Source organism: Mandrillus leucophaeus, unplaced genomic scaffold, assembly GCF_000951045.1.
Source record: "Mandrillus leucophaeus isolate KB7577 unplaced genomic scaffold, Mleu.le_1.0 Scaffold148, whole genome shotgun sequence".
NCBI lineage: Eukaryota > Metazoa > Chordata > Mammalia > Primates > Cercopithecidae > Mandrillus > Mandrillus leucophaeus.
The window spans coordinates 2,107,315-2,132,417 of NW_012101454.1; the positions used below are offsets into that span (position 1 = coordinate 2,107,315).

The window sequence follows — 25,103 nt, forward strand, 5'->3', positions numbered from 1 at the left end:
TGGGATCAATCAGACCTATAAATCATTGTGTACAACAGGAAGATCTGAGCTTTCTTTATTTCTATTTAAATGACCTTTAGAAGCGTAGTTGCCTGGGAGTGAAAGTTGTTCAATGGTGGCATTTCAGCAGGAGTTCCCAGAATATTGAAGCTCTCCTCTTTGCAGCAACTTAGGTCTAAGTCCTGCCGACGGCAGAGGGATAGACGAATTGACCTTTCCAGGTCCCCTGCTCGCCACCAGCCTCCGGACCGGCGCCACCCGCTCCTGGCGAGACCGGGAGCGGTAGACGCGGAGCGGAGGCCCTCCCGCAGGAGGGGCGCGGGCGTGGAGGGCGTGGGCAGGGGGCGGGGCGAGCCCCGCAGACTGGGTGCTCCGGGGAGCTGTCAGTGTCAGGCTCTGGGGGAGAGGAAGTGATAGCTCCCAGAGGAGCGCGAGCGGAGCGGCCGGCGCAGCGTGAGACAGCACATCCTGCCCGCGCCGGCCCCGCCACCTTCGGGAGTCGCCTGCGCCAACGCTGCCGCCGCCCAGGAGCCGCCGCCGGCTCGGGGAGCCCAGTTCCGCCGCTGCCGAGCGCGTCCAGGTAAACTGGAGCGGGATGTCGCCGTTCCCCGGACCGCCGCCTCCGCACCTCTCCCCAGCCCTCCCCAACCCTCCCCACCCCGGTGTCGTCTGCGCTGGGAACCAGGCTGGAGCCGAGGCCCCTGCAGCCGCAGCCGGACCCTTGCCCTTGCTCCCTGCCCAGGCTCCTGCGTGCTCCGCTGAGCCCGAAGGCGGCCAAAGCCCCCCAGTGGCACCCCGCTCTCGGCAGAGCCGAGAGACTAGGGCAGAGAAGGAAGGGTCGTGGTGTCACCACCTGGTCGCCCACCTTGTGGGCTGGGAGGGGCGTCCCAGTGCGCGCCGCCTCAGTCTTCCCGGGGGATCAGAGGGCGAGCTGCGTTGAAATCTGCACCCCTCTGGGCCACCGGCTGACTGCCCCTGGAGGAGGGGGGAAGCTGCAGAGGGAGGGGAAAGGATGCTGTTTGATTACATTTGGAGCTGTCTGCAAAGCTCTTAGATGCTGTCACTACCCTCCAAGTCGGAGGGAGCGAATTCACTTCCAGCAGGGCATTGATTAAACACTTCAAAGCGAGAAGACGCTAGTTTCTCTCTGCTGCGGAAAAAGTGTGGGGAGGGATGTTGTTTTGGTAAACACCTTCCCGGCCGCCTGGCTCTCCTTCCCCTGCTCCCACTCGGAATCGCTCTGGCCTTATAAATCCGTGCGTCGTCATCATAAGGGCAGTGATCCTGGCAGCGCTGATGGGAACTGAGTGTGCGGGAGTCTCATGACTTGTACCTTGGCTAATAAGATTAAACAGAAGCCCAGGATCAGGACAGGAAATTACATAGGAGATCAGAGACTCAACAACATGCAGAAGATGGAATATATTCGCTATTCTGGCCTCTACTAATCCTAGGTAAGGGGCAGGAACAAGTAGCCAGCCATTTTCTTGCTTGGAATGCCTTTCAAATGGGCATTGTAGACTTACTGTAGTTCAGAGTCGTGAAAAATTGCTTCCAAACATTCCAGATTAGCAAAAAGAACAGCTAACAGTAAGGCATAGGCAACTGCAGGTGACAACCCAATGCCTGATATTAACACAGATACGAGTAACAGTGTGTGTACATACTTTAATTGTGGAAATTAGAGAGATATACATTGATCAGTGTTAGTAAATTTGAAAAGAGCATATTCAGTGCAATTTGCAAGCTGAGGGTACTGGTGAGAATGTAATACTGCCTCTAATTATTTACAATGCCAAGTTTGTTCAAAAAGGTTTGGTGTGGAAAAAGGGGTCCAAACTCAGCTCTTTTGATCATATTTCTCAATAAAATAAAATCTGAGGCACCTGCCACTGAGTCACCAGATGTTCTCTTCATAGGAACCAACTCTTGAATATTTGTTTAGGTCTGAGGATCCAGTGCTCCAAGACCCATTCCTCTTAAAACTTCTAGCACTGTCCTTGGGAAGTTTTTAGAATACAGTTGGGGGTCGAATGCAGGATTTTCCAGCCTGTCAAGCTCTTAGCCCTGTTTCTGGCCCACAGCATCTGAGCATTTTACTTTTTCTTCCTTGTCTCAGGCCTCAGATACAAATGCACTTGCTTCCTCCCTCTTTGGACCTCTGAGATGCTGCAGACCTCTGAGATGCTGTGCACAATCCCCTGGAGGAGGAGGGAGTGTCTTGCAGCCATTCCCCACCCCTGAGCCTTTCCTCCCTCTTTGATACTGAAAACATGCATGGTTGTTTTACTGGTAAAGCTTTAGATAAAATCACCAGTAGGGATAGGGGCAGAGAAAATAAACTCGACCCGCAGAAGGGGATCCATGGTCTTCAGTTTCTGACTAACTTCAAAGAGAGTAAGAGGAAGTCACTTGGCATTTCAGTAACCATGTTTTATATCTCAGAGAAGGCTCTAGGATCTTTCTTCCCAATCCCTCTGCTTCCAAAAACACTCCTTCCCGAGTCTACATTTAATAAATGAGCCTTGCCTTTGATGACAGTGCTGAGTCAAGGATCCAGCCTGGGTGCTGCTCTGTCCATACTCAAAACAGCGATGTAGACCAGTCTTGTAAAATGCATGCCAAATCTGAAATCTAGGTAACCCTCTTAGTACGACAGTGTGCACAGGCTTCACCCTGTTACCATTTTCTCCAGTTTCTTTGTTGTTTAATGTAGCATCAAATATAAAGGTCACATGCATCTGTTTCAAAATCTGTTTCAAACAAATATATTCCTCATTACTTTATTCTCCCTGCACTTTGTTCCACCAAATGAAACAAAGATTGGTAACAATAGCTAAAATATATTGAGCATTTTACCAGGCATTGAATTTTAAAATACTTTCACAGGGGTTAACCTATTTAAACATCGCAAAAATCTTATGAGGCAGATGTTGTTTGTAATCCTGTTTTACAGATGAGGAAACTAAGACACAGCTGTAAGCTGTCAAGTAACTTATGCTCGACTACTAAGTTGAGCAAGGCAGCATTTGAATCAAGGCCTGACTCCAGGCCAGGAGTTTTAACCTCTCTCTTCCATACTATAAAACAATTACAGTGGTTAAGTTTCATATATTGAATACCAAGGTCTTCTCTTATGTTATCTCATTTTAATTCTTATATTAATCCTATGAAGTAGACATTATTATCCATACTTTACAAATAATTAAATGTGTTAAATGACGTACTCAATGTCATTTAATAAATGGCAGAGGTAGGATTCAAATAAGGTCTCTCCAAAGACTCTAAAAATAGGACCCATCCATTTTGGCTATTGTGCCGTGTGAGAGGCAAAAAAGACAGTGTATATCTGTTTCTTTCAGGTTTGCTGTCCAATTTCAGGGTGATCCATCGTTATTTTCTTAAAGCCACAAGTATAGCCACACTTTTTGCCAGTTGATTGGTAACTGTGAATAATATATGCACACTCAAAGTAGACCCATGGCCCCTTAAAATAATATATGGCATTGTTTTTGTCTCCTTAATGAAAGTAGCTATTAAACTTTGTGGATCTCAAATGCTGTGTAAATAGTTGCTACCTTAATCAGGGATCTCTTTTACTAGAAACCTTTGTGGCTTCTACATTCCCTAGAGCATGTGAGAACATATATTCTCTTGGGAACTTTGCTGGGACTAGGAGCTTCTAGAGTTGACTTTTTTTGAGAATTAACTCAAGTTAATTCAACTCTCGTTTTTCTTCTTTGCAATGTATAAATCCTTGACCAGGTCCATGTAAAAGTTATTCCTCTTGGCTGGGCACAGTGGCTCACACCTGTAATCTCAGCACTTTGGGAAGCCGAGGCAGGCCAATCACTTGAGGTCAGGAGTTAGAGACCAGGCTGGAGTCTCATGCCTGTAATCCCAGCTACTTGGGAGGCTGAGGCAGGACAATCACTTGAACCCACGAGGTGGAGGTTGCAGTGAGACAAGATTGCACCACTGCACTCCAGCCTGGGTGACAGAGCAAGACCCTGTCTTTAAAAAAAAAAAAAAAATTATTCCTCTTGACAGACACTTTTCATCAATATCCTGGACTTGTGTTCCTTGATTCCTCTCTACGTGAGGCCTGGCCCCAGAATCTCAGAGTGAAGTTTCCATTGTAACATAGATACCACTGCCTAGGTGCTAATCCTCATGAGCTCACATATTCATAAAACATCCTTGATTCTTTGTTGGCGGAAACTTCTTAAACAAAAACCCATAGATACTGTAAAAGGGAGGCATATGGATGGTTTTCAGATGGTCATTGAACCCACTAAAATTGATGCAAATTTTCATGCATTTGTGCATAAATGTAGTTTTCTAGGGAAAAAATGGGGATATTGCTAACTAAAAATACATGAAGAATCACTGGTTTACATATGCTGTTTAAAAAAGGGGAGAGGAGCAGAGGTCACTCTGCTGAAATGTATCGAAGACAAAGCCAAACTGTCCTACCAGTGGCAGCCACAAGATAAAATGTTCTTGGCTATCAGGACATTTTTTGGCGTTTCACCAGGAGTCCAGGTGGCAGGTACAGCAAACATCAACTGACAGTGAGTCAGGCCTACAACTGAGTCAGGCCTCCAGGCGTGGCAGGCAGTCCTATCTCAGCTTGTCATTCATTGAGCACCTGCCCTGTGCACAGTCAGTGCTTTACAGATGTGTTAGTTCATTGAATCATCCCAGCATCCCTCTAAGGTGGACATTTTTCTCTTTCTTTGACAAACAGGGAGACAGTTGGAGGGATTAAGTCTCTTGGTCAAGGCCCCATGGAGCCAGATAGTGGAAGGGCTGGATTTGAAATGCAGGTCAGCCTGATTCCAAAGTCTGCTTCTTCTCTTCCTACCATAGCTCATTGTTTGTCTGCCTGTGTGGGATACCAAAAAAAGTATTGTTTAGTGTAGCTTTTGATTGTCGCAGGACTAAGAGTCCCTCAAGAAATATGTTCACACACTGATAGGAAAAGCTTAAAAGTGTTATCAAAGGAACAACAACAAGTAATATGTCTCCCAACGTGGCAGAAGAAAAGCAAGCCCTGCTTTACTTAAGGTGAGTTGAAGCTCCACGTTTGCTTCCCCTGTCGCCAGGTGTCTTGCCGAGTACCAAATGCACAGCAGCCCCCACCTGAAAACTATCTTGCAGGGGTAAGTGCAAATCAAAACTTTAATCATTGCAAAGATGAATTTTCTTTAAGGCTGTTCTGTCCTCTCGGGCTTCCGTGATATAGCAGCTGTGTCATGATCCGGAACACTGACTCACTCCTAAATCCTGGGAGGGCCACTGCTTGCCAGATGACTTACGTACTCTTTAGTTTTCAATTCATATCAGTCTTGAAATCCTCTTAAGCAGCTGTTCTTGCTTCCAAATTATTACTTACGCCCTAACAGTTTTCCACTTACCTATGTTCTTGCTATGATCGAGAACAGCCCACTGTTTCATTTTGGGGTACAGAACAGCTGATGCCATCAATGTGGCAAACACACAAAGCAGAAATTTCAGTCAGAGTTGAGGGCATTCATAATAAAAATAATGAATCTCAAGCACTATAGAGGATGATTGTACTTGATCAACAGACCTGCCTGGTAACAGTTCCAGTGTGCTTCATTATGCTTTAACTCAGTGCTCTTCCAACATTTTTTTTTCTCTTTTATAATCCCTCAAGAATTTAAAAAAATTCTGCAGCTCCGTCATCTCCACACATTTTAGGTTACATCTAATGCTTTTCATCATAAATTTATAGAATCACAATTAATGTGATTTTCAGAATGTTGTAAACTTTGACAGTTAAAAATAAAACTGTGACATCGTTCTTTGAATCCAATTAAAATCTAAATACCAACTTCAATTTAAAATGTATGGGAAGAAGCTCTTTTCACAAAGGGATGTTTTTATATCTTGCAGTTAAGCACCACAGTAAGATTTGGGATTTCCTGGAGTTTTGTTTGTTTGTTTAGTTTATATTTGTCTTTAACGTTAATATGGCAGTAGGCATTTTGTGAAAATGGAGATGGGAAGAGGCCCCGAATAATTCTACAACCATGGGCACATTCTCTGGTAGACAGTTTTAGGAAAGCATACAGGCAGAAGCTGCGGATCTGGAAATTAATGTCATTAACTTTTCCCTTGCCTGCAGGTTCTTTAGAAAGCCTCTGTGGAGGCCAGGGGTATGCAGATGCCAGTTTGAAGATTGAACGTTTATCTAGCACAGGTGCTGTGTGTTATGGGTCAGTGTGGCACAGCTACTGGTAGTCAGGCCCATTGCCTTCTCTGTATGGGACTCAAATTAGAGGTGAGTAGGGCCAGAAGGAGCTGCACAGAGGCTGGTCCCATTTCCTGCTCTCAAGTAGAGGTGACGGGATAGCTGTCTTTCATCTTCTATTTAATGATTTTCAGTACAAGATGGGCTCATTCCAGTGCTTTCTTTTCTTTTTAGTTTTATTTATTTATTTACAAACAGGGTCTTACTCTGTTGCTTAGGCTGGAGTGCAGTGGCATGATCATAACTGACTGCAACTCCAACTCCTGGGCTCAAGCGATTCTCCCAACTCATCCTTCCAAGTAACTGGGACTACAGGCATGTCCCACCACACCAGCTAGTTAAATTTTTTTTTTTTTTAAAATAGGGATGGAGTCTTGCTGTGTTGCCCAGGCTGGTCTTGAACTTGTGGCTTCCAGCAGTCCTCCTCCCTCGGCCTTCTAAGTGTTGGGATTACAGGCATGAGCCACTGCACCTGGCCCCAGTAAATTTTTAGATCAGTGGTTCTTAGCCAGGAGCAATTGTCTTCTCCAGGGGATATTTGGCAATGTCTGGAGACTTTTTTTATTATCTCAACTGGGGAGAAGGGCTGGCATCTAGTGGGTAGAGGTTGGGACGGCTGCTGAACATGCCACAAAGCACAAGACAGCCTCCACAACAAAGAATTATCTGACCCAAAATGTCAATGATGCCGAGGTTATGAAACTCTGCTTTAGAAGTTCTAGTTTTCTCATCTAAATCTTCCCTGTTTAATAATTTAAGTCAATTTTTTTGGTCTTTACAAGATAGTAAAAAGCGCAACATCTAAGAGCATCTAAGAGGCAGCATAAAGTAATGAGAAGAAGAGGTCAGATATCGCACTTACTGCCTGTGTGAACCTCAGTTTCTTCATCTGTAAAATGGGGACAATGATGCCTGGCTTGCAAAGTTATTGTGAGGATCGCAGACAATGAGTGTACAGGTCCTAGCACATGGTACATGCTAAATACATGGATGATTCTTTTTATTATCAAACAACAATTATGTCACTCTCTAGTTTATCTGGGATGTGTGTGATCTTGCCTTCCTTTGAACCAAGGGTATGCTTTATTTTTTTAAAACAAAAAATTGTCTTGATTTAAATTTACTCATTGACATACGTCTTTCTCCTAGACTTTAGGCTCCTTCAGACATCATTGTGTCTTCCAGCAGAGAACTTTACACATGGTGAATACTCAACAAGCTTTTGTTGACCTGAAATATTAGCCAGAATAAATCCTACTTAATATTCCTTTTCTTTTAAGACTGAGTTCTTTTTCCCCTTGGAGCATTTTAATGTGTTTAGTAAAAACATTCACTTCCCGAAATGTAGCACCCATTGTGTGTCTGTGCCCAAGATGAATGTGTGTTTGGTAATGCTTAGAATCCTGGAAGCCTTGCCTTCCTGAATTGGGATCATGCAGAGCATTTCTGCTAGGGGAAGGGGAGTCTTAAGGAGGACAATATTTCATTGAAGAAATGACAGGCAGCATGGTTTGAATCTGGTGTTTTCCTTTTTGAACCCCTTAGGCTAATCCTTTTGGTCTGGCTTTGGTCTGACACTGTCCAATGAGCAGTCCAGTACATTGGCTTCTTTCTGGTAGAAGGGACATTTTGATTCCTTACCAGGTTTATATTTTATTCTAATGTCCAGAGTGAAGCCAAGTAATGAGTATATTTTCATTGAGTAAATGAAATATTCATTCACTCGGATGAATAAATGATGACACATTATACATCCTTTGCCTACAATCACTTTCCCTTTTTTTTTTTTTGAGACAGAGTCTCGCTCTGTCGCCCAGGCTGGAGTGCAGTGGTGTGATCTCGGCTCACTGTAAGCTCTGCCTCCTGGGTTCATGCCATTCTCCTGCCTCACCCTCCTAAGTAGCTGGGACTACAGGTGCCTGCCACCACACCCAGCTAATTTTTTGTATTTTTAGTAGAGACAGGGTTTCACCATGTTAGCCAGGTTGGTCTTGATCTCCTGACCTCGTGATCGGCCCACTTCGGTCTCCCAAAGTGCTGGGATTACAGGTGTAAGCCACCATGCCTGGCCTCACTTTCCCGTTTGGAATACATGCTAGATTGTCTACTCTGACCTGAAATAATACACATTTCTTTGTCAAGATGAAGACTTCACTCATTGAAATGGAATGAAGTCCTCTCCTTCTGAATGCAGTTTTAGATACTATAGCACACCATGTGGAAGCCTCTAAATGTTTATCAAGTTGTTGAATATTAAAAGGAGCCTGAGTGCAGGGGATGACCCTGAGACTCTGTCTCAGAACCAACTTGTGGAATGTCAGTTGGTGGGTTTGGATGACGGAAAGGGAAGCAGGCCCTGTGGGGAATGTGTGTTTTGACACAATGTCCCCTTTTAAAATGACGGTGCGTCTCCTGTTTCACCATCTGCCCGTTAGTATCAATATAGCAAGAGGTTGTAGTAATTGGTGTGTATTTTGTGGAAGAAAGAATAACAAAAGAAAAAAAAAACCTTTCTCTGCCTGTTTCCTTGAAAAGTGTGACTTTGTTCACTTTCAGAAGGTATAGGTTACAGCTGATTCGGAAAGAGGATCCTCCCTCTTTGAATGCCTTCAGGCTTAGAGGAAAATGAGAATCTATTTGGGTAAGTTAAAAATGCCAAACTAAATCTCCCAATGCAAATACGGACCACCCAGGGACGTTGTAAAAGGCCAGATTTGGGGGTTTGAATATTTACACATTTTCTTTCCTCCTATTTTAAGCTTTTTAATATTTGTCAAATGCTGCTGAAAAGTAATTGGCATATCAAGCAAGGGTGAAATCCCATATCTTATGCCAGAGAATTTAAAGCCAGGGGAACTGTGTTCATTTCCCTTGAGAATCCCTTGTTTTTAAAATGAAGAAATGTGAGTTCAAAAAATTCTAAGACAGTAAATTAGAGACTTTAAAGTAGATAGAAAAGTTGATTACAAAACTATTGTTGAGGAGGAGGAAAATATACTCTCTTTGAGTGCTCCCTTTTCCTAGTATAGTCTGCCCTGACTGAGCCATTTTTCTTGGTAAATTGGGCGAAAGTTTATTTTTGACGGTGGGTCAGGGTACTGGAAACATCACCCTATAACATTGTCAACACCACTGCTACCTTCCCAAATGCCGGAAGGGCAGATCTGGGCAGCACATGGAAAAAGTGTTTTCTAAACTCCCTGGAGGAAAATACAGAAAGTTACTTTAACAACCAGGGCGCATGCTCTGGAGGCTGTGTGGTTTTTAATGACATTTAGTACTTTCTTATTCTTTACACCCTCCTCGTGGGGCATACCACAGCACTTTAAGTTGGAGATTGTAAAGGAGGGGTGCTTGAAGATGTCAACGATGTCAAGAAAGGTGAAAAGTAACAAGAATTCTGACTCATTGGAGTGGATTTGATCAGGCTAGACTGTGTCATGATGCAGTAACAAATAACTGCCAAACCTCAGTGGAGTAACACAACAAAAAAATTTTCTTGGCCATGTTACATGTCCAGTGTGGGTCAACAAGGGGCTGTGTTCATCATGTTCACTCAGAGGCCCATGCTGCATGAGGCTTCATCTTGATATATGCTACTACAATCCCTGTGGTAGATTGCATACTGCATATTAAACCTCCTGGAAGTGACATATGACAACTCTACTCATGTTTCATTAGCCAAAATCAGTTGGGCAGCCATGCCTGACTACAATGGCGTCCTTAAGTGTAGTCCTACGGGAGGGGAACTGGAATTTTTGTAATAAACTCAAATAACTGTGGAAGGGAGGGGCTTACATGAGGTCTGCCTATTCCTGCTAATAACTACAGTCTCTATGGGGCACCCCTAGGGACACTGATTGATATGTAACCACATATGTAGTGGTTTCAGCGACCACCTCTACAAGTGAATTGGGAGAGTTTCCTGAGCCTTTTGTGGGACTGGCAACAGGGGTCACTCATTTGCTCAGCCACTGCATGCTCAAACCCTGTATGGGATGGGGAGCATGCAGACAGGCAGGTGCAGGAGCCAGGAAGAATGCTTTTGGGCCCCAGCCCCATGGTAGCATGGAGGGATGTGTTATAATTAATGCTGTTTTAGCAGTTAATGTCGTAGATGGCTAAGTATTAAACCAGCTCGTGGAGAGTCAGGGTGACAGCCTTTTACACCGTGCCCTCTTGGTACCTGCATCCTTGTCTGGCGTCCAGGAAGAATCAGACATGGACTTGAAGGACGGTGAACACAGTGGTTTTATTGAGTGATGGAGGTTGCTCTCAGTGGGATGGATGGGCAGCTGGAAAGGGGATGGAGTGGGAAGATGATCTTACCCTGGAGTTCAGCCATCCTGTGGCCAATTACCTCTCTGACCTTCCCCAGCCGAACTCCTCTCGATGTTCAGATGCCCCTTCTCTTCTCTCCTTCTCTGCCACTCCTTTCTGCTGCTCTGCCACTCTTCTGCTCATGGATCCTGGGGTTTGGGGTTTTTGTGGGTACAGGATGGGGGCGTGGCAGGCCAGAGTGATTTTAGAAAAGGCGACATTTGTACATGAAAACAGAAATGCCTGTTCCCATTTAGGGCCATGGGTTTCCAGGCTTGAGGGTGGAACCTTTGCTGGGGAACCACCTTCTTCTACCCAGTATTTCCTTGTTTCCTGTCCGTATCACTAACACCTGAACGAATGCCCATTAAAATGTAAAATGCATTTTCATGATTTTAGCATCGTAAGGAATAATAAGTTCCCCAAAAACTGAGCTTACAAATATTAATCTTACTGATAATAAAGGAAATATATATGGGGTGAAAATTAGCTTCCTTCAGTAGTTGTTCAATTATAGTCAAGAATATTCATTTAGAACTTATGGAATGCCAGCCCTGAGTAAGACTGAGTGCTTGGTGGGCACATAAAAATGAAGAAAGTACAGATCGTAGGGGCCAATGTCTAATGGGGGAAAAATAGAATAATTTATTACCTACAGTGTGGTTATATGTTATCACATATCAAATGATTATCACATATGTTAAAATGGGATAAATGCCTCAGAGATATAACAAAGTACAATGGGGATTCAAATAAGGGGAGTGATTAATAATTAAGTGAGTAATCTCTTCTTTCAATTTGCAGACTGACCAGACATCAGTGTTACCCAGACAAAAACATTTCAATTAATGTTTTACATTCATCCTCCTCTTTTGTTTTTGGACCTGATTTGATCACAGAAAAAATTAAAATAGTGATTATGATTAAGAGGTAGTATAAGAGCATGACCTCTGGAAATAAGATTCAAAGCTGAGTTTCACCATTTACGAGCTATGCAATCTTGACAAGTTACTTTGCTTGCGTGTACCTAATTTTCTTCATCTGTAAAATAGGATTCATAATAATAGCATCCACTTCCTAGTGTTGTGCTGTGATTTGAAAGAATAAATCCCACTTAATTTTCCGTTTCTTACAGGATTTAATTTTTTCCCCTTGGATCATTTCGATATGCTTAGTACAAACATTGACTTCCTGAAATGTACCACCTCTTGGGTGTCTGGGCCCCAAATGGATGTGGGCTTAGTAATTCCTGGGATTCTGGAAGGCTTGCCTTCCTGAATTCGGGTCGTGGGAGTGTTTCAGGGTCAGATGTTCTGTCAGTATTTTCCCTAGTCTGAGAGGCAACCATATAGTCTAGAAAGCTCTAGAGTGTCAATCTGGCTTCTATTCTGATAGATCTGGTAATTCAGGTCTATTGGAGGTACATTTCCTAGCTCCCCTATTCCCACCCCAGCACTTCAAAGTCATGTTAAATTAAATTAAAATTTAATGTGGTATAAATAAATTGTGACTGAATCATGGAGGCATTCTACTTGTTTGATTCCAGAACGTTAAAAGGTCCATGTGCTTGGGACCAGTGCCATAGCAAAGGATTGACGAGCTAGAGTCTGGGTACGATGGAGGGAAGCCTGTGAGGCTCATCTTGATAGATGCTCACCTTCTCTCTCCTCTGTTTTTTCTTTGCCTCCCCCACCCACTCCTTGAATGCAAAGTGGGGGCAACTTGAGGTGACGCTGCAGAGCTTGTGGGCTGTAAGTGGGCGAAGGGGTGGGCGTGAAGACTGTCTTTGGCAAATAGCTTTGAGGACACTTATCTGTTGTAGCCCAAACTTCTTGTAAAAAACAGAGTTAATATCCATGTAATAGAGAACCCTTGATTGGTTCAAGCTGTTCAAAAAATGGGCTGGGCTGTCTGTGAGGTAGTGAGTTCCCAACGGCTAGGGAAGTTCAAGCATGTCACCTCCTGTGAACATTGTCTGTGAACAGACTTATCAGTGAGAGGTCAGAGAAGCTCTGGTAATTTCTACATAATTTTCCTCAAAATTTAAGAATCTCTGATCCTTTGTAATGAGACAGAACTTTGTATTATTCTTTCTTTTAGCCAGGTTCTGCCATTCACTTGGGGCCAGCATAAACAAGGGGGCAGGTGCCAAATTGGGAAAATGTAACAACTTTTGCCTATTTCCTTTCCATAGGACTGTTTAAATTGTAACATTCATTCATTTGTGCCTTCAACAAACTTTTATAAATTCTTCCTGCCAGACAATGGGAGGGCTATAGTAACTTCAGGGAGTTTAACAACCAGTGACAACCATTAAAAACAAATAAGAGGTCTGGAGCAGTGGCTCATGCCTGTAATCCCAGGCTGAGGCGGGTAGATTGTTTGAGCTCAGGAGTTCGAGACTAGCCTGGACAACATGGTAAAACCCCGTCTCTATCAAAAAATACAAAAAATTAGCCAGGCGTGGTGATGCTCATCTGTGGTCCCAGCTACTCGAGAGGCTGAGGTGGGAGGATCACTTGAGTCTGGGAGGCGGAGGTTGCAGTGAGCCAAGATCGCGCCACTACACTCCAGCCTGGGTAACAGAGCTTGAAGCTGGGAGGCGGAGGTTGCAGTGAGCCAAGATCGCACCACTGCACTCCAGCCTGGGCAACACAGTGAGACTGTATCACAAACAAACAAACAAACAAGCAAAAACCAAGAAATGTTGCTAACTTAATTCCAAATTGACCAAGCCACCATGCATTTGATGACTCATTCTTTCACCAAATCCTTTATTCATTCATTCACTCAGTAATCTCCTAATGTACTCTGATGGTTTTTTATAATCTGATCCTCCTTCCCCAAAACAGAGAGTAGACAAATATGTCATTTCAAAGTTATATTCCAGAAACCCCAATACCATATACATATATATTGTATATAATTAACAAAATCTATGCCTTCATTGAAGCTTAATATATATATAAATATATGTATTGCAAATGCTAAGATATCTATTTTGGACACTTAATTTCTCACTCTTTCATTCTATACAGCAAAAGTGTGATATGAAAGAAAAGTGTTAATTCCAGTAGTTTGCCTTGATTAGCAGATTTAAATAGACCGAATTAGTTTAACATGGAAATTCTTGATATTTTTTCAAGACTCTTACGTGTTCTAAAAATAAATCACTTTCTTCTGAAGCAGGGCAGGACCAAAGGGCAGAAAAAAATAGTGCTGGGTCAGTTATGTCCTGAGAGTGTGGCACCAAACATTCCCCTTTCCAACTTGTTCCCCATTGCGCCCCTGCCACCTCAAACCCATTCGACTATATGCTACCGTCCCATTGAACTGTGCTATTCCCCAAACATCGGCCACTTCCATAGGAAATGATCCCCAGTTCCCATCCTACTCACATGTCAATGTCTGGCTCTCAGTGCTCCTCCTTTAGGAAGCCCTCTTTGTGCTCCAGTTCTTGCAAGCACTCTTTAGTACGTTATACCTTTATCACACATGTATCCCATTTCCCCTGCAATGTTGTTAGTGTTTTCAGACCCTCCCATATTACATGCTTTTTGAGACAGACTCTATACTGATGATTTGTGTAAGTCCCACGGTACCCAGAACAGCACTGTATGCTTTGTAGGGGCTCAGTAAAAAGACTCATTATACTGAATTAACATAAAGATAAAATTAGCATCGTGGAGCCAACTACTTAGGCTTCCTGACTCTTGGCAAATTAAAAATTTTGGTTGACTAGTGTGCTTCTCCCTACTTTAGAAACATATGGAGGACCTTGCTCAGAAGCCCAAGGTAGTCTTCCCATTTCCTTCCATCAAGGTAAATCATCCCAGCGTCCTTCCCCTTGGCCCCACCACTCCATTCCTGCAAAGAGTCACTGCGCAGCAGGGACTGGAGCAGTGGGGAGAAATGTGCTCTGATCTGCTAAAGGAATTTGGGGTTATGTGACTATATATGGACGTGTGTGGGTACAGGCTCATGTGCTGAAAATAACCCGGTGACACTCTTGAGCATCAACATTCTTACCTGTAGTCAGCTATCATATTGCAGCTGATGAGGACCAGCAGTTAGCTATATAGATAGGCAGAATTAAGGTCTGAGTCTTAGTTTTGAGAGTCTAGATGTTAGATTGTTTTTAGATAGCCCACATTCTCTAGCAACTTACTGATGGACAAACATACAACCCAATGTAAATACATGTTATATGTTAGGTCCCCAACATAAAATGCCAACTTACTAACTTTGCCAAGAGAAACCTAACTTCCCACTGAATCAAATGCCCTTGTTTATAGGTCAGTGTTCTGAACTCTTCTGAGAACTTGAGTTTCTGGGCCCTTGGTTTGGGATAGGCATGGCTGGGACAGGACTAGTGTGAGGTTATTAAGGATAATCTTAAAGACTGAGTCTAGAGGTATCCTGGGCATTGAAAAATCAAGCAGGTGGTCCAATTATGTTACTACATTCAAAAGAGCTGGGAAGGGAGGCAGAATCTAGGTGTGGCAATAATATAGCAATTGAGGGCACCAAAAGAAAGCAAAAAGGTTGAGAGGGAAGGTGGGGAAATAGATCTAGGGGAATCCTAAAGCCAATGGAGCATTGACACTTTTTATAGAACATAAGGCTAGGAACAGGGAAAGGAGTTCACTCAGACACGTTTTTTGAAGCCAAATTTGTTCATTCAGCAAATATTGATTATCTACTCTGATCAGTCACTATCCTTAGTATTGACAATACATCAGTGAACAATATGAACAAAATCCATGCCTTCGTTGGAGCTTAACTTCTAAAAGGAGAGACAAACAACAAAAAATACTTAAACGTTAAGTCTAACATATGTAATGAAGAAAAACTTAAGGCAGCAGAAAAGATGGCAATGCAGGGACAGTGGGAGGGGAATAGTTTGCTATTTTAAATGGAATTGTCAAGTAAGACCTCAATGAGATGAAATTTGGACTAAGTATTGAAGAAGCAAGCCATTCAGATATGTAGGGGAAAATATATAACAGACAGAGGGAATAGGAGATGCCAAGACCCTGAGGTGGGCGTGTACCTGATGTGTTTGAGAAACAGTTAGTAGGCCGGCGTGTCTAGGGATGAGATCAGGAAGGTAATAGGGTTGTGCTGTGTAGGGCCATGGAGGCCATTATAAGGAATTTGGCTTTTACTCTGAAATGGGAGCTATTGGAGAACTTTTTGCAGAGAAGTGACACAACTTGACTTGTGTTTTAATGAATTACTGTAGCAGCTGTGTGGAATGGGCTGCAAGGGAGGCCAAAGATAGAAATGAGGAGACCCATTAGGGGGCTCTTGCAGAAATATGGATGACAGACGATGGTGGTTTAGACAGGGTGGTAGCAGGGGAGGTGGTGAAAAGTGGACAGATCCTGGAAATGTTTGGAAGGAAGAGATAATTTGCTGATAGATTGGATGTGGAGTTCGATGGAAAGGGAAATCAGGGATGGCTCCAAGACTTTTGGCCTGAGTAGCTGGAAGCATTGCCTTTGATTGACGTGGAGAAGATCAAAAGCTGGATGCACATGAAGCCAGAGTCCAGGGAACAGTTGTCACAGCTAGTGCTTCACGGTGGCGTGCTGGCACCATTGAGGTGACTCTCCTACCAGACACACAGGAAGGGTGATGTGAGTTGGTCAGGGCAATGACAGTTGATCAGGGCGCCTTTTCCCTGCACACACTGGGGAAAACCTGAAAACTTCATGCCCTTTTTGTATGGTTTAAGACTCTGTTCTCCTTCTATTGTAATAGGTTTTGCAGTTGATTACCACTAATTATGTGGTGGTGGAGAAATCAATTTTATGTCTCCACTCTGCTACTTCCCAAGTCTGTGATTGGGTGGGAAAGGTATAATTGCAGTACCATTCAATAAAGAATGTTCTGAAATATGGGGCAACCTGACAGGTAGAAAAGGAGATAGATGTATTCATGTAAATTACTACATACTTTGGATATTTTGTGACTCCTTAGCATGCATGGTCTTGAAAATTTAGATATAATTCTTCCTCCATTTTAATTCTTTCTTTCAGAATTGGTTTTCTTTAAAAGCTAATGTATACATGCCTGCATGCTATTTTCACTCATGGTGACAGATGGTTGAAACCGACTCTAGCTACATTTTTTAAAAAGTCTTGAATTTAAAAAAAATACACATGAGTATCAGAAGGGTTTAAGCCTTTTAGAGCTGGTTGAGAAATCTGCTCTGAATGCTGCTTCATACCACTGAGTTATCCATTCGTGTACAAAATGCTGTGTGCTGGGCCAGGGTAGGGAATTTGCAGCCAAGCTTTTCAGAAGGGTATTTGCTTTCTAAAAGGTATATAAAGGTTGTGCTGATGGGGCAAATAGCAAATATCCAAATCCTAGAGTGACATTCAGCATTTGTGTTGACATGGTCTGCAGGGAATATGTGATGGTCCTGCATTTCAGGCAGTATTGATTTTCTACACTCTTATCTGCATATTAAGGTAGCTGGAAAAGTTGATTAATCTTTCAAGAACACCCACTTTGATGTGTTTGTACTTTGGGGTATTGAGGGACTTATTTTACGTTTTTTCTCTTTAATTGTCTGGTAGATTTAAACAAATAGAGTGGAGTTTGCTTTGGTCATTCTGTGATAGAGCTTTCCTGCCAGTGCTCTGTGAATGGATCACAGGTTCCATGTATACCCAATATTAATTTCTTGGCAGCCCTCAGGGTAGTCAGAGCCTGATAAGTCTCCTGTGGTAGTGAACACCTTTCTCTGTTCACCCTAACATACCTTGCAAATGTCATCATGCTCTGTGGGTGTCATAACATGCAAAATGTTGGCTGAGAAAGGATAAAGGTAGAGATAAATTTAGAATTAAAAAATTTTCAGTTTAAGAATTGATGTAGCTCAATATATTTCAAAAGTTTAACTAACAATTATAAACAATATGTGTATGTAACAGTAAATGTATGTATATGTGTCGAAAACAAGTTTCTTACCATGTGCAGTACATTCTAATAATTATAATCTGTTACATCACAAAAATGGCTGCCTTTGACCACTGACTTGATTTTATAACTCACCGGTGGGTTGCAACCCATGTTTTAAAAGTCTGGTGTAGAGTGAATTACACACTAGGAATTAATTATCTGGTCTTGTGCTTGCTCACATCCTTCTATGTTTCCCTGCTGTGTACAGAGAAGTTCAGACCCCTTTAAAGCATGGCGTAGCCAACCTTTGGCTATAGGGTGACCAAGTTGGCCAGGTTTGCCTGGGACTTTCCTTGTTCTAGCACTGTACATCCTGTGTCCTATGTACCTCTGTATTTCTGTGCAAACTAAGATGGTTGGTCACTCAGTCTTTGGAATCTGGTCTCTGACTGCCTTCCCAGTCTCCACTCTGTTTTGTACTCAGTGTTCCATCCATATCCCATTACTTGTCCCACAAACTGGTCATTCTTCTTACCTCCCACCTTTGTCCATGCTTCCCCCTCTGCCTGGGATACACCACTCACCTGTGCCTTCCTCAGGTCTGGTCTTCCTCCATTCTGGTTTGTTGAGTCACCTACTCTTTGGAAACCTTCTTTCACTGCTTTCTTGTGAGCAAGGTGGTAACCACAGACTACCTTGGCTTATGGAATCTTTAGTAACTCTGTGTTTTCCTCAGCTGTCATATTCATTATCGTCTGTTGAACAAACATTAGAAGGAAAACTGCTGACATAAAGTGGGTGACTATGGCGAAGAAAGAATACAAGATAAGTAGAACAAATCAATAGAGATGATATGGCCAACAGAGTGGGGCAAGAGAAGATGCAAAAAACATAACTACAGGCTTATGCAGTGGCTAAGTGGCTAAGAGCATGGTGTGCTGTGGAGACTTGAATCCTGGATCTTCACATGCCACAGTTGTTTGCTTTGGTTGTGAGGATAGAGTATTACCTTAGAAGCCTCTTCTCTGCATGTGCTTTTCCACTCATCATGACCCCAACAGGGATTGGTGGTCCTTAAAATTAGGTAGCCTTAATTACGAATTCATACATATTTTGTAGTGAATTTGAGAGAGAATTAAGTGGTCTTAAGATGTGGAGATATTCTTAATTTATAGTTTTAGAAGATTGGAATAAATTGATTTTTTGTGAGCGTGTGTATTGCTGATTTATTTTGGGAAAATCTAATTTTACTTTATTATCTGAATTAAATAATATTTAAATTAATTATTGACATTAAAATTATTCCTTTCTTCATTGTGATTAATGTATCTTGACTGAAATTTCCTTTAACATGGTAGTTTAAATTTGTGCTCACGTAGGGGTTGCAAAAACAGCTGGGTGGCTTGAATTTGCCTGCATCCTCTATCGAGAGAGAGTGCCCACTTCAGGCAGGCCTACTGGCCTGTGCTGTCTTGATTTAACTTTGTTGCACAGAGAATCTGGCTCCTTTATAATACAGCAGGCCCAAGAACTCAGAGTCAAAGCTAAAGCTAGTCATGTCTAAAGATTTGCTTGTTATCAGTTATTTTAAGGATCAGTCTGCCAGGTTACCTGAGAGTAGTTTATTTTTAGACATGTTCATTTATCATCTTAGCAACTCAGAGAAAACAGCTCCAAGTGCAATAGATGGCTCTGTTCTAAATCATAGATTATTTTTACATCACTGTTAAAGAGAAAGTCCAACCAGCAACATTATAATTTATCCTCAAGGAATTTGGGGCAATAAATTCAAGACTGCTGAATTTATTGGTTGAGATCAACAATAGAGACTGTCAATTATAAATTAATGGATTTTGCTACATAATCCTTTTAGAGTCAGAAAACAGAGATTAAAAATGTAAATCAGGCAGGAAAAATTATATCAATGGATATATAATGGTAGTGAGTTAGTAAAAGATAGTTGAATGGATGAGGCAATGTTAGGAGTATGTGTTTGTTGCACATTTGTACTAATGAGTGAGACAGTGACTCTCCCCCACCATCCCCTATGGGAATAAAGATTTGTTGCATAATGAGGAATAACTTCTCTGATTTTGGTCATTTAAAAGCATAGTATGCTGAGTTAACTTATTGATGATTGGAAAGTTCTCAAAATGTTAGTGAAAATATGGACAATATGGACATAATGTCTCTAATAGTTGTTTAGCAATTCAAGAGACATTTATTGAGTACTCAATGCTAGGCACTACAGATACAGAAGTAAATTAGTCATGGCCCCTGTCTAAAGAGCTTTAAGTCTAACAGGAGGAGAAAAATCACAGAGTATAGTCATGCACTATGGTACATGTTCCAGCAGAACTACATGCAGGGTACTCTAACAGCAGCAGTGAGGGGTGCATGACCCAGGCTTGTGCTGGGGTTTAGACATGGTACCCCAAAATATGGTACCTTGGCATATTGAATATTTTAAGCTGAAGGAATTTGAGAAATGGCATGTGCAGGAAGGTCTCTCTGACCATCCCCTCCCCTTCTCTGAAGCAAGTCAAAGGACCCTCATGTGAGAGGAAGGGTGCATCCTTATCTCTGAAAACACAGGATACAGAGAGGAATCTGAACAAAGACACCAGGCTATGCTTCCCCCAGTTACTACTCTTAGATAATACTTTTTGGCCAGTCAATTTTTTCCTCACAACTCTTCATTCTTCATGAAGCCTACTACAAAAGCATTCAAGTTTAACTGTTTCTTTGGGTCTTAATTTCCTTATGAAGCCTCCCATGCCATGTAAAACTTACATTAAATACATTTGTATGATTTTCTCCTTCTAATCTGTCTTTCATTACAGGAGTCTCAGCCAATGAACCTAAGATAAGTAGAAGGAAAAGGTATTTTTCCTTCTCTACACTGGATGCCCTAGGAAGGCTTTCTGGAGGGAATGTGATTGAGTTGAGACAGAAAGATGAATAGGGGACATCAGATTAAACATGGTGAGAAAAACATTTCTGGAACTTGCAAAGGTACAAAGGCAAAAAAATCTCTTGCTATGCACCAGTAAATTGTGAACTAGGGAGTGGAAGGATATATGGATGGAGAGGTGGGAAATAAGAGCATCTTATGTGCCCATGATAAGGAGTTGGGACATATTTTGTAACAGTGTTTTAAACAGTGTTCTGTCGCCCAAATCTGATGGTAGTGTACCCATCATCAGATTTGGGTGATAGAAAGCTCACCCTGATACTGTGTGGAGGATGTATCATCAGGGAGTAAGGTTAGCAGAAGAAGATGAGTTAGGAGAGTACTGCAATTGTCAGAAGCAATGATGAAGACTGGCCTTGTGCAATCTGAAAGGACATGGGTCGGAGAGGGCAGGCTGGTAAATATTAGGTGGTCAAATTGTGAGTACTTGAAAATTGGTTGTGGGGTGTGGTGAGGTTGAGGATTTGGGGCTAACCAAGGAAAAGACAAGATGGCAGCATTGCAAAACAGCTTTATTGGGTGGTACTTGGACAGGACTGGATGAGAAGAAGTCTCTCGAAGTAGACCTTCCAAAGACAGCACCATGAGGCTGCCACCCAAAGTGGAAGAGGACAAGGGAACTCCCAGGGCAGAAGGGAATGGAAGATGGGGCCTGTGGGTCTAGGTGATGTTGCTTAGCTGCAAGGTGGGGAGTCTCTGGGTCAGAGAGTTCCAAAGAGCAACAGCAGTTTAGAATTATTTCTATAGCCACAGGATTTGTATTATCTATAGCTAGCAGATGTTGGTTGCACACAGAGCCTAAATGGCTAAAAATATGCCTATTTGAACTCTATTTTAAGCGATTGGATGTGTGAGAATTTGTGTTTTATGCCAGTGGGTTATGAGCTAATGGTCCCAGCCTGCTGTGAAGAAATAAACAGCATAGGGACCAATGTCCAGGGGCCATCTTGAACCGATTTATGTAACAGCCAATGTTTACTCAGTGCCTACTGTGTGCCCAATGTGATGCTGAAGAGCCACCATGTGAGTTCCAAAGGAAGCTGTGTGATGCTCTATGGAGGATCCACCCCTTTCCATGTGCTCCTTGGGAATGCTCCTTGAGATGGAGCAGCTCCTTTCTATTCAATGAATGTTTTAGAACGTCTAGGTGCACAGACGCATAATTTCCTATTATATAAAGTGCAGTCATGGTAGCTTTCTTTGTTTGGCTTCTTTGCCTGATACTTGGCCTAAGTATATGATTTATCTTTCCTATCTGTTTTGACCTAAGGTTGTGTTTCCTGGGGATCCTGTTGCAAGGCCTCACTTCTTTCTTCATGTAGTTATCTTTGTGACAGTGCCCAGAGGGCTTCCATCTCCTGTCTTCTGATTCTGTTTTCCGGTTCCTCTTCTGCCCTAATTCCCAGTGACCCAATTCCAAACTACTGTTCTCTAGTTGTCCAAACCGTTCCATCTTTAGTTTTATACTCTTTCAAGGATTCTACTTGAGATTCTCATTTCCTAAGGACTCTTGATATCATCTGAGTGTTTCTTGAAGGAAGATACTCTAAGAAATGAATGGCTGATTCTCTTAATTGGGGAACAGTTCCCTTTCCAAAGAGAAGCATACTGAATCTCTTAATTGGTGGAATGCACCATAGGAGTCAGAAATTAAACAAAAATTTTCCAAACTTTTTGGCAAAGATGACAGTGGCTTTTGAGTCCTTTAAGATTTAAGAGCTCTCATCTCTACTCTGTTAACTAGATAAGAGGGCAGATACCCCATGGATTGATTTTTCTCTCTAGCATAATGGGCTTCTGTGCTGAGGGCTCGAGAGCCTCTCCTGTTTAATGTGCTGCAATTGCCAGTGCTCAAGTTGCGGTTAAAGTAGTACAATTTGGGTAGCTCAGAATCATAAAACAGCGAAAACAGGAGTAGAGACAATATGTAGACACAACAATCTTAAATACATCTCACAAATTCAGCAAGAGTGATACTAAAGGCTTAATTTTAGAAAAATTTCTGAATTTCCTAGTCAAGAATTTACCCAATATGAATAAGATTGAGAGGAACCTGGAAAAATCAACATAATGTTTCAGCTGTGTGTATGGATTGATACAGGTTTTCCTCCAAAACAGTAGTTCTCTACAGACACAAATAGGTCCTTCCTATGTAAATTGAAACTCTTGCAGTGCTTGGGACTACCCAGTATTGGCTTTGATGAGGTGTATGGGAATTTCAGAGGCAAAGCTTTTCCTTCTGGTGTCAGCTCGCTCATGCAATTTACATGTGATGCCACCAGGTGGTGATACAGAGGGATAGCAAGATTGGACCAGAAAGACTGATCAACATCCATCATAACGGCTTTTTGTTTAAGAACTTTCTTTGGATTAAAATTAATAAAATCTGGAATAAGTAAACACTGGAAGGAAAGCATTATTTAATGAAAGTGTCCAGGAATAATGAAGTCTGACATTTCCATTTTAACTCTTCCATTTCATGGTTGTAAATGTGTATGACTATATCTGCTTCCATATTTATGGGTAAAATGCTGGTACTGGATTATATAATCTTTGAAGCTCTTGTTTTGAAATGAGGATGTATAATTGTAATTATTAAAGCAGTCTATTAATGCTATTCACAATCGTAAAGACAGGGACTCAACCTAAATGCCCATTAATGGTAGACTGGATAAAGAAAATGTGGTACACGTATGTCATGGAATATGATGCAGCCATAAAAAAGAATGAGATCATGTCTTTTGCAGAAACATGGATGGAGCTGGAGGCCATTATCATTAGCAAACTAAGGCAGGAACAGAAAACTAAATACCAGATGTTCTTACTTATAAGTGGCAGCTAAATGATGAGAAGGCATAGACACACAGACGGGAACAATACACACTGGGGCCTGTTGAAGGATAGAGGGTGGGAGTAGGGAGAGGATCAAGAAAAATAACTAGTGGGAACTAGGCTTAATACCTGGGTGATACAATAATCCTTAAAACAAGCCCCCATGACACAAGTTTAACTATATAACAAACCTGCACATGTACCCCTGAACTTAAAAATTAAAGTTAAATTTTAAATTGAAAATGCCTTTGTAAACAAAGATGATGGTTTGCAGACTCCTCAGTGATGTGAAGAAGCCTACTAGGTATAATTGAAGTCTGTAAAAATCACCCTTTGTTTTCTTTTGTAAAATTAAATATAATTAAGACCAAAAAAAAAAAAAAAAAACAGCCTACAGCAAAATTAGGACAAAGGATTAAAAAAAATCACACAAACGGAAATCTACAGTTCATTAACAACTGTCTTAGTTCACTTTACAACCAGGCTAACGCCCATTTGTGTGTGTGTGTGTGTGTGTGTGTGTGTGTGTGTGTGTTTAGTGAGGGGAGAAGGAGAATGGGGAACGAAGACTGGCTTCTCAGTTGGTCTTCCTTACCTGTTACCTGGCTTAGGCAGGTGAGAAATCTTTCACACATTGTTCTATGGGGTCTCTCTCTCTCTTTCTTTCTTTCCTTCTTTCTTTCTTGACCGAGATTCACTCTTGTTGCGCAGGCTGGAGTGCAATGGCGCGATCTTGGCTCATTCCAACCTCTGCCTCTAGGGTTCAAGTGATTCTCCTGCCTCAGCCTTCCCGAGTAGCTGGGATTACAGGCGCCTGCCACCACGCTCTGTGGGGCCTTTTCTTCAAGGCCTCGCTTTCCCCCTAACTCTGGTTTTCCTTATGCTGTATCTAGAGGCCTTACTTAGATCTCCCAGGTATTTTCGAATCATAGTTTGTGGAATTTTTGACTCTAACTTGAATTTTTAATGCTTAGTGATTTTGCTAGTCTTTCACTACTTCTTTCCCTGAAAAGAAAGAGCATGAACTCCCTCTATTTAGATTATTTATATATACACTTAGCAAAATTTTGTCAAGGAAATGTCTCTGTAAGCTTTAGAATCAACTCTATCTTAGCAGAATTAGGTTAAGTCACAGTTGACTTAACCTAAGTTGGGGAACCCCTAGTGGTTCCCCAGGGGTTGGGGAACCTGGGGTTCCCCAGAAACATTCAGGATCTGTAAGGTCAAAGCTATTTTCATAATAACACTAAAATGTTATCTGTCTTTTCTACTGTGTTGACATTTGCAGTGATGGTATAAAAGCAATCATGGGTAAAACTGCTGGTACTGTAATGCGATTTGAGGCAGTGGCACCAAACTGTACTAGTAGTGGCCCAAATTTCACTGCTACCACGCACAGTTTTTAAAAAAAAACCCAGTTTCGCTTAAGAATGTCCTTCACAAAGCAGAAAAAAAATTAGTTACATTAAATGTCTACTCTTGGGTGTATGTTTTACTGTGTGACAAATGGGAACAAGCAAAGCCTTCTGCTACCAACTCAATAGTTGTCTTGAGGAAAAACATTTGTGCAATAATTTGAATTGTGAGTTAAACTAACTGCCTTAATAAAAAAAGAAACATTATTTTTTACTTGAACAACTGACAAACTAGGGTGATTCAGACTTCACTATTTGGTAGACATTTTCTCAAAAATCAATGGTGTGAGTTTGTCACTTCAAGAACATAACTGACAATATTTATTGGTAATGATAAAATTTGAGCTTTCAAACAAAAAGTAGAATT

General features: G+C 42.0%; 1 protein-coding gene across 4 annotated transcripts in view; it reads left to right on the plus strand.

Moving 5' to 3' along the window:
• The first annotated feature begins 256 nt into the window (after positions 1–256).
• DYNC1I1 (dynein, cytoplasmic 1, intermediate chain 1) overlaps positions 257–25,103 on the plus strand; it is a 340,924-nt gene continuing 316,077 nt past the window's right edge. For all 4 annotated transcript variants that reach the window (XM_011974691.1, XM_011974695.1, XM_011974694.1 and 1 more), the window contains exon 1: positions 257–580. The gene's annotated coding sequence lies outside the window, so the exon portion shown is untranslated. The remainder of the gene's footprint in view (positions 581–25,103) is intronic.